Genomic DNA, 17351 nt, shown 5'->3' on the forward strand with positions numbered 1-17351 from the left:
ATGGTTAAATAGTAGAATTAACTCAACCTAGTTCACTATGGTTGAATATGCTTTATTAATGTGGTTGTCACATTATGACATTGTTTGTTCATCATGTTGAGATGTCATTTCTTGTTTATCAAATTACAACATTTTTTTTGTTCATCACAATACGACACCATTGATTTTTCCAGTCGTGACTTTGTTTCTTATTCATCATGTTACAACTTTATTTGTTGTTTGTTACATTGCGACATTGTTTATTGTTCATAACATTGTGACATTGTTTGTTGTTTGTCACACTGGGAATAATATTAAAGTTAATGCTCAAGGTGACTATGGTTTTCCATGGCACCCATGTTTACTATGGTTGACCATGTTAACTATAGCTAATCATAATTAACCATAGGTTACATCTGTTGATGTATAGATTAATGTATATTTAATATCTTATCAATGTATAGTGGACCTTGTAAACCTAGGCTAACATAGTTTACCATGGTTGACTATGGTTTACCTAGTAAACCTTATAAATCTATTTCAGATTGTGACATTGTTATTATTTGTGAAATCGTGGTGCCATTCGTTTTCATCATATTGTGGTGTCATTTATTCTTTTTTACTTGAGTTTGAATTGTTGTTTGGTTTTTGTAACATTTTGGTGTTGTTACATTGTGAAGTGGTGTGTTGATTGTCACATTAGGATGTTGTTTGTTCTTCATCACATTACAATGTAATTTTTTGTTTGTCAAACTACAACATTGTCTGTTGTTCATCACATTGTGTTGTTGTTTTTCGTGTCACAGTATGACATTATTATTGTTCATCACATTGCAATGTCATTTATTGTTTGTCAAATTACAACATTTTCCCTTATTCATCACATTGTAGTATCATTATTTTGTCTAGTTGTGACATTTTTTGTTGTTTTTCATATTACAACTGTGTTTATTTCTTCACATTGCAACATTATTCATTTTTCATCACATTGTGACATTGTTTGTTGTTTGTCATGTTCGGAGAAATATTAAACTTAATTCCCAAGGTAACTATGGTTCACCATGATGCCCGTGTTTACTATGGTTGATGTTGATGCTAATGTTAACTATAGTTGACCATGTCAACCATAGCCAACAATAGTCAATCATAGGTGACATGTGTTAATGTATAGTTAATATGGATCTTGGATGGTCTCCCTTCTCTAGAAAGAATAGTAGCTTGGATCTCTAAGACTACATTCTATCTTGCATAAGCAAAGGAAACATCTCCCAAGGCATGGAACACATTTAAAATAACATCCTTAGTTGATTTGCTTGGAATATCATATTCCACATCTGGCAGTTATATGTTATAAGCATAGGCTGCTCAAGAAATTGTAGAGTAGCTAAGCAATCCAATCATAGAAAAATCAATATGGTTTCTCAAAGAATGTAATCATAACTTTCCTATATTAAGGTCGCATAGTTACCCAGAAAATGAATTACTGAGATTCAAGGAATTGAACACTTTAGCCCAATAATATGTTAAGAAAAAATAAATATTTTTAAAAGAAAATAAATTAGCAACTAACGTTTTTGAAGGGTGCATGGGAGTATTTTATATCTAACCAAAATGCAGATCGTGAAGGGACCTGTCCATATAACTATAAAATGAAAGCATTATTTTAAGATCCATTTACTTAGATTGAATGCAAATACATTTGCCAAATGTCCAATGGCCAGGGCCCTGGTACCATATCCCTCTCTTAACGGTTGGAGTTGTGAACAATCATTTGGTAGAATTATCGAAAGTAAACGTAACTCCTTAAAACTTTGGAGCAATATAAATTGCACTCTTTGTGAACTCTTCTCTCCTGCATTTCCCTCTCTCCTTAGCATATTGTGGTTTTTTTAATGAGGCTATGCCTCTGATGTAGGATTCCCAAATTCTCTGGAGCAAGGAACTTGAAGAAAAATATTGTCAAACTTCATCTTCGTCATGTACTTTGAATGAAGTAAAATGGTGAAAAAGAATCATGTGCTATGGTTTCTTGGAATGTTGGTGCCTAGCAATGGACTCTGATTTTAGATAAGCAAGGTTCGATAAATAAGCTTCTCCAATTTATAGTAACAACCTTTAATCGAAACGGATATTTATAGGATACATGGTACATGTACACAGCATAAAAATATCTTTGGTTCACCTAGACATAATATCTAAGGACACCCCTTTAAGAATATATGAAGGTAATTCAACGACACAACTTTCTAGTCACTAAATGGTAGAGTAACTATAAATTACAACGTATAAGAACTTTGTTCACTTGGGTTCTCTATTGGTTGAGTCGATTTTTTTTAAGGGGTGGACATTGACAAATAATTTGGAAATAATGCTTTCATGGTTTTTATGTTAAGTTTAGATTCGGTTTGATATTTATAAGTGATTGTTGAGAGATTTTATCAACTCTTATATCTAATGATTCTATGTAATATTAAAATCTAATGATTCTACGTAATATTAAAATCAGTTGGATCTCAATCCAACTATATATGTACCATATTTGTAAATGAAATATAATTTTTGATGTGTGCAAATTGATTTTCTTTAAGAGCGTAGGTTCTGGTAATTCACTCCAGCGAAGGCCGAATATATCTGAGAGTAAACTAGAATTTTGTAGTGTGAGTTTCTCCATCCATAGAATAAATTTTTTGTTATGTGTGTTTTTAATGAGAATCCGAAGGAACCCCTATATATGACAAAGAGACTGCCCAATCCAACAGATGTTGTTGCTATTGCAGGAGCGATGCTGCTGCAATATCCAGAACTTTGTTCGTCCTCTTCCAATGATTCTACTGTGCAGAAAGTCTAGTGGAATGTCGTGGTTGGACGTGACAGGAAGGTGATCTCTAGCTCATATGATTGTGGGGGCCATTATCACCTAAGAAGGGAGCTGCGGGAGGAGATTGTTGGGAGGAAAAACAAAGAGATCCCAGGCTTGGCAGAAAGAGATCTTCGTATGATACGCTATACAATTTGAAAAATGCATAGACAACAACGTGGACCTAATTTGGACGAATATCAGAGTGGTCAACAAGAGTTGTCCATTCATTTACTTCTTGTTAAGATCCGAGAGGAAATGCACAGGGCTATTATGACACAGGGAGGACAAAAGGGAGCAACGATGTCGATTGTAATCGCAACGAACCAAATAAGTTTCCCCTTCCTGGTGACGAGGTAATTATCGAAGTTCATTTCGTTTGGGTGGAGTGTAACCCTACATGGAGTTTGCGTAGAGATTTACAGTGACAACATTGTGAAGATTCATAACTCTCGAAAAATAAAAATCTTTACATTAATGGAACGTTGAGCAGTTTACGAAAAAAAAATTTGGTGTTATGATCTTCAACATAAACAAATACTTTGAATTATTAATATTATTTTTTCCATGGGTCAAGATGGTTTAACTAGCATTTGCACCTGATGTTGCAAAGAAAACGCCATAAGGCAAGCCAATAGAAAATGAACTAGTAGCTTGAAGTGTCTTGTAAAATCAATGCAATCTCTGCACAACATTATAATGTTTCAAAATGATATATTTACAATGTTCAAGATCATTTAGTCAACATTTATTACCACGAAAAATAACAATATAAAGGCCTGGAAAATAGGATTTTCATCACCCTATGAGGGCACAAATAATAATGTTGAAGGTACATTTGAGATAATTTCACAAAATGGCTACTGAAGATGCAATATCCACTTGCAAAAATTAAATTAACTTGAATAAGCATAGAGGAAGAGTGGGTTATGTAGATGGGAAAATTGAGAAGAAGCCCAAGATCATAAAATGAAGGAGAAATAAACTTCAAATAACAATGTTAAATTGACCCTGATTTTCTGAATACAACCATGACCATGAACAACAATGGTGTGATACACTCCATTCCTAGATCTCAACTATAATATTCTATACAAAGCCTTTGTGCCCATTTTCACTGAAGAAAAAACCATTACATATAATAAGGTGACAATAAGACAAAGATATGATAGATATGAAATGGGAAATAACCAATAATTGGCGACAAGACTGAAATAGCTATGATATTAAATTTGACAAATAAACTTCTAACTATAATAACAATTCAATGAATGGAAAAGGAGCTCTACAAAATCTAGAAATAGATGTTGACTTATGAACTTCCATTTAATAAAAATATCCTATTTACGTTAAGAACTTGTAAAAGTACGGAATCAAGTTGTAGGTGGAAATTACCTGCATTGCTTCCCCCTCCTTATCACTAGATTTTGGGCCTTTCATTGGTCCTTTTTCACCAAAAATCTTTCCCTCATCCATAGCAATTTTCTGATTTGTTTCTTTCTTTGTTCTCACTTTAGCCTTTGCTAATAGATACAAAACAACCGTTGGCATTTTTACTGTAGAAGTTGTTTTTGGAGGTGTTGTAGGATGAGGATACTCAAATAATGAGGGTGTGGCGTGTGAAAGAAACTTAAATTTTGGCTAAAGAACCTTTGTGCCCATTTTCGTTGAAGAAAAAACCATTACATATAATGAGGTGGCAATAAGACAAAGATATCATAGATATGAAATGGGAAATAAGCAATAGGTTGTGACAAGACTTAAATAGCTATGATATGAAATTTGACAAATAACCTTCTAACTATAATAACAAGTCAATTAAAGTTAAAGAAGCTCTACAACAGGTAGAAAGAGATGTTGACTTGTGAACAGCCATTTAATAAAAAATTACCATTTATGTTAAGAACTTGTAAAAATATGGAATCAAGTTGCAGTGGAAATTACCTGCATTGCTTCCCCTCCTTATCACTAGATTTTGGGCCACTTTTTTGGCATTTTTACCCTGACAAACTTCATGTCCATTTGAATCTGTTCAAAAAATGCAAAAATATAGAAGATGATCTAAACATGATACTATCATTTAATATTCGGTGTGCACCCTGCATTTAATTTCAGTCTCCTTTTATAGTATGGGTATTAACCTATTTGTGATAACATAGTTTCTTGAGCTCTCCCAACCGCGTTTTAAATTTATTTCTTTTGTTTCCAAGCACGCATCTTGCTACCTGAGTTGTCTCATCTTCATGGGATTTCCCAACTGTTTATTGCAAAAAGTACGCATGACACAAAATTCTGGAGCAACTTTAAGAAGATATTTCATAACAGTAACATTATTACTTCAAAATGAATGTCTGTCAGTAGTTAGTGGCTTATGAGATTTATTATATTTGACATGAAATACATCTATGATGTACAATAAGAATTCAAAAGGCTAGAATACCAACACTATGCGAGCCCTATTATGACTCAATGAAAACCGGGCAGAAAGCTTGGTTTATGTGCACTACAACTTGAGGTTGTTGAGTCATTACTGTGATCAGGCTTACGAGGATCCCACATATAAAATTTGGGACAACCACCCAAAGGAAGACAATTTGGAGGATGGCACTATACATCTTGAAGAACTGGAAGAGGAACTTATAAGGGATGAAGATGAAGCAGTTGTAGTAGCCATGCCACCTCCACCATCCAGTAGCAGTGCTTGAGTTCTGAGTCTTGTTCCTTTGCTGTCGCCACCTCCATCTACACCCTCACATGGAGGGAATGTGCCTTCTAGTTCTGGTCCTTGGTCTGTGTGGGAGACTCCTAGAAGACCACCACGACCTACTTATACTCCTAGAGACTCTTGTGGCAAGGGCCACATGTAGATTTACAGTTTACTTGTCTTTTCTAGTTTCTATTAGTTTTCATAACTATTGAGTCTTGAGTCCTTGAATCTTGACTCTTTCATATCATAATGATATTTTTTGTAAACAATATATGACTGTGACAATGAAAATTTAAAGTTTGAAGTTGGCAATTATAACTCATTGGTAATGATTGTGAATTATGAATATGATGCTTCGTGAAAGATTAAAGTTGTTTCATTTCATTAATTCATTTCATTATTCATGTTTCATTTTATAACATTTCATTTCATGTTAACAGTTAGAAGTTAGAACTTAGAAATATCTAAGATATTATTTCTTGTAATGGTTAAACTTAGCTTACAAGTACAACTTTGGTGATCAATGATGATAAATGTTATATATTGAATTTTCAATTTTGAAAGCTTGAAGTTGAAACTTTAAGATTGAATTTGATGAATCATGATTCACGAGACTCAATATGTTGCAATTGTAATATGTATGTTACTAACTTGTGGACATGGTTGATGAAGATTATAACTTCTAGATGATTGATGTGATATGGTTCAATGATCAATCTATGTTTTTTTATGTTTTTTATATCTAATTCATCATTCTACATGTTTTTGTTGACATATATGTATCAAAAATTAAAAAATATAAAATATATATATATTTTTAAAAAATTGCTCTGGGATTCGCTCCCAAACTGGGAGCTTCTGAAAATGTCGCTCCCGCTCCCAAGTAACATTGATTGTGCCTTTGTATTGGCAAGAAAACTTGTTTCATGAAAATTGAAATTTTGTAAGTTAATATATATGTAACCAATTCAACATATATTGTGCCTTTGTATTGGCAAGAAAACTTGTTTCATGAAAATTGAAATTTTGTAAGTTAATATACATGTAACCAATTCAAACAACCAAGAATGAGAATTGAAATTCTGTAAGTTAATATGGAGTGACCAATTCATATAGCCAAGCACATTTTAGGAGACAAAAAGAACATTATATTATTCGTTCAATATAAGTAATAGTTACAAGCATCTCAAAAGAAATAACAAATAGACAACCCATTTTCCTTCCTACATAATTGCCAAACCATAATGATCAACCCAAAACATACATATTGTAGAAATCTAGTTGTCTATGAGCTGTATGTAGTTAATCCGAAATCAATATCCTCAACCATACTTTTACAAACCTGGAGCCAGCAAACCATTTTCTCACAAAATAACTACTACTCGACAAGATTCAGGAAACAATGAACTCTCTACTGGAAACTACAGGATGGACTAAAAGCATTTCCTGTGAACAATTTATGGGCCACATTCGTCATATTCTGCTCATGTTACCCACATTTGTACAAACCAACAATGAAATTAGTCACAAACATGCTTGTATTTGATGAATCAATGAACCAAATATGAAATAATCAGAATGATGTTATTTGATGTTAGAACCTTAGTATCGGTTAATATAAACAACAAAAGTTATAGTTCCTTAGCCAGAGATATCTTCGAGTAGAGTTGGGTCCAACTGGTATTAGAATGAAATTGCTAAGGTTAGGGTTTCATTTTTTCTATTAGACTAGTTCCACTGTCTAAATTAATAAAATCAAAGAAGACTTGTAGCCAAAGGCATTGGTTCATGACTAGCATCAAGCCATTCACATAGGTTCTATTATCAGTTTGGAGTCTGGACTACCCTCTTACATTTTTTATGTCAATCAAGTTATACCAGAGTTGGATACATCAACTTGTTCTCAATCGAACATTCTAGCTCAGACCATTTAGGACTAACTCTTTGCCATGCTCAAGTAAGACCTGGTAAGGTCTTTTTGGGACATGACTTAGCAGGCTGGCCTTTTAGGACCAGAGCTCTACTAAGGGATGAGCTTCTATGATTGAATCTCTACTTATATAAAACCTTTCAGGACCTGGAGTTCTACTTACATAGGACCTTTCAGGACCTTTCTTTTGGCAAAGGGAAGTTTATTTTTGGAAAGCTCAGGAAAGACCCTTTAACACCAACCTGGTATAGTCCTTCTAAGACCAGAGCTCTGCTTAGATAAGACCTTTCGGGAGCTTTCTTTTTCCAAAGGTAGTTTCAAGGAGACGAGGCACAATGCAAGTCCTTGGTGATAATTGGTGTAAAAACTATAGGTCAGACCTGACACAAGAGTCTAAGGAAGTCTATGCTTTGTGATGCAGCTCCTCAAGTATGTTTCTTAAGGAACTTAAAAATGTGTGGTTGTAAATTTCTTCCCCTATCAGAAACAATACCTGGGAAGTGTTTTCAGATCTCAAAACAATAACATACTTTTTATAAGCATGAAGGATACTAATGAAAATAATTGGCAATTAAATAAATCCTATTTTCTGGAGTCTCATGATCCATTATTCCAAATATTTAAGCTATAGGTTATAGTTCAAGTGTTGAAATATGGTTGAGTTGATATTTCTGATTTCAAGAATGTGGTGGGCAGGACTACCTGTTGGAATGTGCTGAGAGAAGCCAGGATGGAGCCTCCAATCCAGACACTGTATTTTCTCTCTGGAGGAGCAACCACCTTGATCCTCATGCTACTTGGAGCAAGTGCTATGATCTCTTTGTTCATCCGATCAGCCATGCCTGGAAACATAGTGGATCCCCCACTCAAAACTATGTTACCATACAAGTCCTTTCGGATATCCACGTCACATTTCATGATAGAGCTGTAAGTAGTTTCATGTACCCCCGGAGCTTCCTTCCCAATGTGAGCAAGCTGGAATAAAATCTCTGGACACCTAAATCTTTCAGAGCCAATTGTAATCACTTGGCCATCTGGAAGCTCATAAGTCTTTTCCAATGCAGTAGAGGTCTTTTCCAGTTCCAGCTCCTTTTCATAATCCATTGCAACATATCCCAATTTTTCCTTTATGTCTCAAACTATTTCTCGTTCTGCTGTTGTAGTGAAGGAGTAACCTCTCTCAGTCAGGATATTGCATAGTGCATTAGTTAAGTCTCTACCTGCAAGGTCCACTCTATAGATTGCATGTGGGAGGGCATAGCCTTCATAGATGGGAACAACATGAGTGACACCATCTCCTGAATCTAGAACAATACCTGAAAATAGAATTTTGAATTCAAATATTTAAACATACTCTTTTTTTTGAAAAACCAAAATAAGTATCAAGCTTAACATCACTTGTATCAATCTCAGAGTGGTACTCAGTCTGGCAATTAGAGAACTTTGGGCTTGTCTCTTACTCAAGCCTGGAAAACTTTGACTTATCCTTTTATATTTGTTTGCTCAAGGGATTCCTTTTGGATGTTTGCCATGTATACTCCATTAGGGCAATTCTGGGAGCTTTGGGATATGGATTTCCAGGAAGTTCCATAAATGCACAAAGTTTTGTGAAGGCATGAAGACTTCATTAACAGCAACAGGACATCTATATTCTTGGTAACATCTAAGGCCCATGAAAAATGAGCACCAATGAATTAGAATAAAATGGCTATTAGATAAAAATAAAAACAATACAATGCCAGAATCTCACAAAAGAAATAATAAAAAGAATTTGACTCTTGCAACACTTTCAAACTTCTGTTTGCCATTTTGACTGTAAATGAAGATTATAGAAGTGCTCAAAACCACTTATGTTGCATGCTTCAAGACATCCTAAATTAAAACCTAGGTTAAAAAAGAAAATCGTCCATAAGCTGCATACATATGATAAGTCAGTGCTCCAAGTACTCTGGATCTAACAAATTTAAGGATGTTCAATTTGAACTGGTGATTTTTGGAAAAATTTTAAAGTCGTGAGTGATCTAATTATAAATTACAATTTACTTGCATCAAAGCAAAGCAAACAAATTAAACAAAACTGAAAACCTACAACATTATACATTGGATGCAAATAGGTACACCTTAAAAATCAAATAACTACAAAGCTTTAAACAGTCTACAGTAAAACGGCATGCATCTTAAGCTCCACTAGCCAAAGCTAGCCACAGACTTGACAATCCATAGATTCAACCTACTATCCATCACGAGTTGACATAAGAAAATAAGTGATATAAATATACGCCATGTGAAAAGCCTCCCATCAAAATTGGGAACAAACACTGTAACTTAATTTGATTTTTAACTTCTGAAATATAGGCTCAATCTTAATAGTTACTGTCTCAAGTAGAGCAATCAATCTGCTAACTTATGCAAAAAGAAGCAGAACTTTTGAGAGTGCACACCGTGAAAACATTGGTTGGTAGAATGAGGGTATTAGCGCATAAGACACAAAATAGTCATTATTTGCAATTATTTACCCACCAGACATGATCATAATCGGGAATCTCTAAATTTGCTAAGGCTCATCACCTGAAAAGCGATTATACATGACATAAAAATGACTTGAGATGATGGCACGAGTCCAGACACTACTAATAATGTTCAAGCAACCCTGTGGAAGTAAGTGTGATTGACAGTTTCAGAATAGGGCAATCACAGAAAGAAACAGCAGCAGCAGTACTAAAATCAAATTACCAAATGTGCCTCAAATTATGGACAAGGAGGTTTCTCTTTCACTCTATAGGGGACATGGCAACTAGGGTAAAGTGCAATTTCAACTAAAGGAGGATCTGGTTATGATGGGTACCTGATACATTTGCTTTCTAATCCTAATGTACTCATCCTAGTCTACAATATATCATGTATTTTTTAAATGTATTATATTAAATTGCATTAGCAGATTTTGATGTTGAACAATGGATGTATGTCAAACCATGCACTAGGCCTCAAATTCTGCAATGGCAGGAAGCAGACTGGGCAAGGTGAAAGTCTGGGTGATTTTGACCAAAATATGCCCATGTCATAGCAGTAGCTTAGCCAAAGGAAGTGCATCAGCTTAATGGTTTGCCCTTGAGCAATGTTGCTCAAAGCAGGGATGAAGCAGGTCTGTTTTTTGGAAGCAAAGCGTCGGAAGTGTTATTTTCCAAAAATTGTCAGAAGCGAAGCGTCTTGTGTGTGTGTATATATATATTATATATTTGCATTTATATTAAAAAAACATCCAAAATGCTAAATTAGTTGTAGAAGATATGAAAACATGCATATTTGTACATAAATCAAGATAAATATGGCATCCATTGTACATCAATGATTAATTATTTAAGAATCAACCATCTAGAATCTAGATTCCTCTTCTCTTGTCTAGTTTTTGCCTCTAGTTCAATTCTCTAGGGATATTAGTCAACACTGCCCAATTTTGATCAAACGTCTTAATCCAAGCCTTATAATATGGTAGAGAAAGCTTAATGTGCGTGATCAATGATTTTGACTTGAGTGAAGGGTACACTTTTGCTAAGGCCATGGCAAAGGGGTTCAACAATCAACACCAAACACTGGGATACATATAGGGCTTGGTGCTCTTGATTAAATGCCAATCACCTATCCTCATACATGATATAATCTAATGAAATGCCACAATCCCGTTGATCCTGAAATCCCGAAAACTGTTAAGTCTGCTAAATTTTGAATGGGTTATGAAATTCTATTTTCTCCATATGAAGTCTGATGAGGTTGGAAACACTCTCAAACATAGTGAGTCATTTCATGGGAATGTTAAAAATTTCTAATCAAGTTTAAAAGGAGGCAATTACAAAAGAGCTATTATATTAGTAGACATGTATCTAATCCCATGTCAATAACACTATATCATGGGGCCAAATGCCTGGAAGAAAAACAACTACACTTTGGAAATGTACGAAGACCATACTAAGGCAGCAAACTGCACATCTATTTTTCAAGCATGTTTGAGTGAATTTCAAACTACTAACACCCACTGAATATGACAGAAACAACAAAATTCTATGACATCTTTGGAAATGCATTACGGCCATTAATAAACACCAATTTGAAAAGGGGCACAGCCTTCATCTTCTAAATTCCAACACATGAAAAAATATAAGTGGCCAATAGGACCTTATACGACTATAGTGTGATTGCTAAGAATGTACGGCCATCAACATTTGACGATAGAAGATGATCAATTCTTATATTTTTAGCATAGAATAGACTGATCCATCGCTCCACTAATAAATTGTCCATTCAACTTTGAGGCATGCATGAGATTCCAGAGTAGAAAGTACTTTGGCTAGATGGTAGAAACAACAAAAGAAAGTTACTCAATGACAAGCTGAAAAGTTCATCAAGCATATCAACAAAATGCATCGATGGGTGGAAGTGGGCATTGCAGAAGACTCAAAAGTATAAGGAATCTCTTGATAAGCAACGAGTCAACCACAATATTAAGCCAAAGGAAAAGAATGGATGAAGGGATAGAATTTTAAATTGAAAACAAACTAATATGGACTATTTCAAATTCTAAAGCAAAGTGGTAAAAGTGCCTTCAAATTGGATCTATCACAATACATAGTCATTCTTCCATTTTGTTCAGTGTGGATAAACTAATTGTTTTGAACCATCAATGTTAGATGTATCAACCTTTCGAGAAAGAAACCATTCTACAAGTCAGGGAGAATGAACCAAGAACAAAATGCAATAAATACACTAGATTTGAAGACAAGGACAACTCCATTGAACTAGAAAGTGGTTTCTCGAAGACCAACTCAAGTCTCAAAAGCAATTCCCTCATTTGGTGGACCAGATGATGGAGGAACACTATCCTCAAAAATGAGAGGTTTGATCTCTAACTGATTGACGTGAACAAGTTCACCAGCTGACCTCAATAGTGAGCTGACATAACCATGCCTTCCTTCACCCCTCCCCTTTAAGAATAGACATTTGCAATTAGAAATTCCCATTGACCAATGAACATAATATTCAGAAACATTGTCTATTATCTTCTCCCTCTTTTCATATTTTTGGATTGAATGTTATCTATAACAGTGATGATAATCCCTTTGTACTCTTAATCGCAACTACTCTGATTAATCGCAATTGGAATATCTCACATCCGTTCAAAAGAGGCAGAGGAACTAAATGTGGTTGAATATTCTCTCATCTTCAACCTCCCCATTCTCTTCACCCCCCGAAGATGTCATTATCAGGAATGATATCTAAAAAGCTCCATTCTAATTTTTAGGTTGCCCATTTTAGGCTTCTTGGTCTTATGTTGAATTCACACTTCGAGAAGATCCTTCAAATTCATGCTAGCCATATAGTTCATCTCGATGATCCTCAATGTCAGGGCATGTTCTCAAAAGCAGAAAGCAAAGACTGTCCATCACATTTCTTGTGAGGAATGGGTATGTAAGCTTTTGACCCTTATGGAAGGCAGAGACTTAAGATAATTTTGTCTTTTTTAAGTGCTCAATCTATTATATCAGGACGCAATATGATTTCCCTTCCAAGGAATTGAGGGAGTTTCCATCCATGTTTTACAAATACTTCGATTGGAGATGTTTCAATTTGCTCCTCAAAGAGGTGGTCACCTTGAAAATTCTCTTGAGTACAATGAAAACTGCATATATTATTTTTTTACTCCCTACAATGAACGATGATTGCATGGCTGCTGCTACTACATATATTACACTGATATTCATGACAACAGTCATAGAACCACTAGACATTGCCCTTTCACAATAATTACCCAGAAGTAAACCTGTATTTGGAGACCCAATCTGTAGAGAGGAATAGGCCCCACTCAATGTCCATTCCGTCGTAGAGGACCATGCTGTGATCATATTACCTCCTCCGCGTCTTCTTAGAGGAATTTTCAATTGAGGCAATTCAACTCATTGGAAAAAACAGACTTCCTGTGGCCTTTATATGGTAAGAACTAGTTACCTAGCTCTAAATAGACATAGTGGTTCTAAAGAAGTTTCACTGTTTAAAGAAATCACGATGAAATTCCATGGCTACGCACAGTCATCCTAGGAATACTAAGAGGGCTGACCTCCTAGGAATGAGTGCTATTTTCTTTTCATTTGATTATGATTTTTCCCTGAGGGCTTAAACATAATACTATGTTTATTTTAGGCACACACATTCTCACCATGTCTTTGGACCCAACCACTTACAAATTTCAGATCATCACGCTGTAGAGTATAGTGATGCTCAGCATACAACACAGCCAGTGGGATGTGGTCATTCTGGTTCCTCTGCAGACCATGATCCAGGCTACATATTTCGTCAATTTGTACCAAATTTTGATTTCTGATAAAACGACATGATGACTGAACTTGTGGGTGGCTGATACTCCCTCAGCATAAGAGGAAGCCTAATTATTTAAAATGCCCATCAAACGAAAAAATAGCAAAAGCATTTCTGCATGATCTACAAGGGACAAAATCAGAGAACATGACACTCCAAACATCAATCAGAGCCCATAAATTAAAAACAAGGGTTTTCAATATCTAGTCATTTCTTCTTGAATTGAATAGTAATAAAAACGCCTGCTCTGATTTTTCGGAACTGTAGACCCAACCCAGATTGTTTTATATTCAATTCGCATCACTCAATTAACAAAACCGAGAATATGCCCACACAACTGAATAACCTAACACTGAGTAAACCCAATTTCAGCCCAACAACAAAAGAACAGAACCCCAAAACTGGATCTCAAACGAGCTGTAAAAAAGTTGTACCTTTGACAGGGCACCTGCATGATAATTTGTCGCTGAAACCCTCAGAAATTCAGCGGCGGAGGGTCTGTATTTCGTTTGGGAATCGAACCGGCGAACAGTGGGTAGTCAATATCTCGAGTACCTTGAGGCTCCTTACGCTAGAATAAACCTACTAAACTTATAAGAACGGTGGACAAATCTAGGTTTTGAGGATATGCGGGGGTTTGGACCTGGCCATATCTTCTTCTACCATATTTCCAATGCTATGCCGCTTGCTTGCTTCCTGTTTATTCTGAGATACCACTTACCCCATGTGAAAACCGACTTTATCAAACGGGATCACCCAGACACAACAAGAAGATCATGTCCAAAGGTATGGTGATGGGCCGGCTCGATACTTCCGGCCTTGAATTTGACAACAAGAAGATCATGCCCAAAGGTATGGTGATGGGCCGGCTCAATACTTCTGGCCTTGAATTTGACAATGGCAGCAGTAGGGCTTTCTCGCACGATGCTCATGGATCCCCCGGGCATGATATCCACATCCTAGAAGTTTCTCGTTTTGCTTAATGAACAGAGAGCGCAGGAGGGTTTTGCTTAATGAACAGAGAGCGCAGGAGGATTCGGAGTGCAGTGCATGCTTTCCAGATGCCAGATGCGATGCGCGGCCAGATGCCAGATGCGATGCGCGGCGAGGGATAATGAATCGAACACTTCGAATCAAATGGTGAATATTAATTCCATCGCCTAACAACGAAATCAATGGTGCAGGAAGGTACAGAGTGGCACTAGAAGGGAGTTCTTCCCAGAGGAATGCCTTACGGCGTAAATATGTGCTAGTGAGAGTCTGTTGCAGAATTTTAAACTTTCTATGGTCCTATCGTTCTAGTGAGAGTCTGTTGCAGAATTTTTAAATGTTGAAGATCTTGCAAGGGAGAGCATTTTGGGTGTTAAAGGAGTCCCCGTGTTTCGCTCGAAGATGGAGAACGCTGTAATGTACAATCCGACTGCTAATACCATCTTAAGAGGGTGTGTTTCCCTTTCACTTCTTTTTACTGTTATCGAACGGTGTAATGAAAGATTCGAGGGTGCGTTTCCCTTTCATTTTTTTTAACTGTTATTATACCTGCCCACGGCATGGTATATATCGTTGCCACTAGCATTAGTTTGAACCAAAACAATAAATTTAATATAAAGTTTTTTTTTTTATTCATATCTTCTTTGGGCTTATCAGATATTGACAACTCCGTTCATACAGTTCGGAGTATTATTGCCGGTGATATAGATAAATACATAAACCAAAATTCTAACCGTGAAACTAATTAATGCTAGGTTAAGGCTAGCATTAAAATATGACATTTTCGTAACATTTTATGTGAAATACTGTGGAAATATATTTGGTATGCCTTGCAACATGATGGTGTGCTTTCATGTGCCGCGGTGCAAATACATTTGCGTTGACAAACCGCATCCGCTGGGGACTGTGCCGAGCGGGTGGCCCCTGCTGGAAATTCTGTTCTGGCACTAACCTACTACAGTTTCAGTCTCCTACGGCTAGCGCTCATATAATCTATTTTTTCAGTCTCTTACGACAGTTTCCTAATGTTTCCTGTTATTTATGTTTTCCACAAACTTCAACAAAAATGAAGAAAGAAAAAACAGCGAGCGCATTAGCAAAAAAAAGTCCATAAAAAAAAGTTGACTCTAGAACAAGGATGCTCGCCTACTATTTTATCTGGAAAACACAGAGACTTTGTAGCTACAGAAATCTCCACGCGAAATCTCCACGGCCCCACACCACCAACCAAATTTGTTCGCAGCAGCAATTACAAACGCCATGGGTGACCAAGTGAACTCATAAACCCCACATACCTCAGAGGAATCCAGAAAGATGCTATACGACCCTATAAACGTCGGCAGGGCTTCCATGGTTCTCCTTTGCACTTCCCCTCCCAGCGACATCACAAACCCCATCGAGGAGGCATCTTGGAAACAGACCGCAATGTGTCTACAACTTTAGGCCCACAACGAACGGCGAGGGATAATGAATCGAACACTTCGAATCAAACGGTGAATATTAATTCCATCGTCTAACAACGAAATCAATGGCGCAGGAAGGTACAGAGTGGCACTGGAGGGGAGTTCTTCCTAGAGGAACGCCTTACGGCGTAAATATTCTAATTGTCTTTAGTGTGATTTTTTTGAGGCTTTTTCGGTGAGGTTTTTTGGTCAAATCTCTTTAAAATCTTGCAACAATTTATTGAAATCACAAGCTAATGGGTAATCGCTGCACAATCTAAGTGCCCTGGGGGATTTTCAGGGTATTGAATCCATATATATAATAAAAAAAATAGTTTAAAAAACACAATTCAAGATTTCACTACAATTTTTTCCGCCATATTTTGACACTGTTAACACCTGGACTGAACCTCAGGCTGAAGGAAGGCAATGCCAGGGCAACCACAAACCACGCTTAGCCAAGTAGCTAGTCCTACTAGGCCAGGAGAGGTCTCTCTCCATAAGGATCTCAACCAAATTGACTGGATCTAGAAACTGATATTAGGCTAGGTATAGTAGCGTAAGGTTTGATTTGATTTTAAAGGGTTTTGCTAGATCAGGAGGAGCCAAATAGTTAGGGCAAGGAAATTAGTTCAAAACTACAGGGTGTTCGATGGGTCAAGGTAGGCACAATGATTAGAACCTTAGGGTTTGATGGATGAGGTGAAAATACAGGTGAGGAGCTAGGAAGAGTATGTAAACCTCATGGATTCTTCCTAAATTGAAGAAAACATAGAATGTGAAATGTTTACCCAAAACGGAGCATAAAATATCTAGATTCTTCCTTTCAGACTTGTATACATTCACATAAAGTGTATGAAATGCTGAAATGGAGTCAACAATACATTTTAACACATGAAAAAAAATAAGAAAAACTGGATTGAGCATCATACCACATGAATCCCAAATAAATAGCTATAATTTTTCATTAATTTCCTGCTGTAACTGGTACAAAATGGTCTATCAAAGCCTAAGCAATCCCACTAAATCCAACCATTTACAATGAGAAAGAAAAATTATATATATACGTTAATTCAACTTCCT

General features: G+C 36.2%; 2 pseudogenes; both read right to left on the minus strand.

Moving 5' to 3' along the window:
- LOC149207707 (polyamine oxidase 6-like) overlaps positions 1–4387 on the minus strand; it is a 144860-nt pseudogene extending 140473 nt beyond the window's left edge.
- Positions 4388–6855: 2468 nt separating this feature from the next.
- LOC149207710 (actin-like) lies at positions 6856–14783 on the minus strand (annotated as a pseudogene).
- Between the last annotated feature and the right edge of the window lie 2568 nt (positions 14784–17351).

The sequence above is a fragment of the Pinus tabuliformis genome, chromosome 1_2 (genome assembly GCF_031772625.1).
Source record: "Pinus tabuliformis cultivar Carrire ecotype Pingquan chromosome 1_2, CPIR1, whole genome shotgun sequence".
Classification (NCBI taxonomy): Eukaryota; Viridiplantae; Streptophyta; class Pinopsida; order Pinales; family Pinaceae; genus Pinus; species Pinus tabuliformis.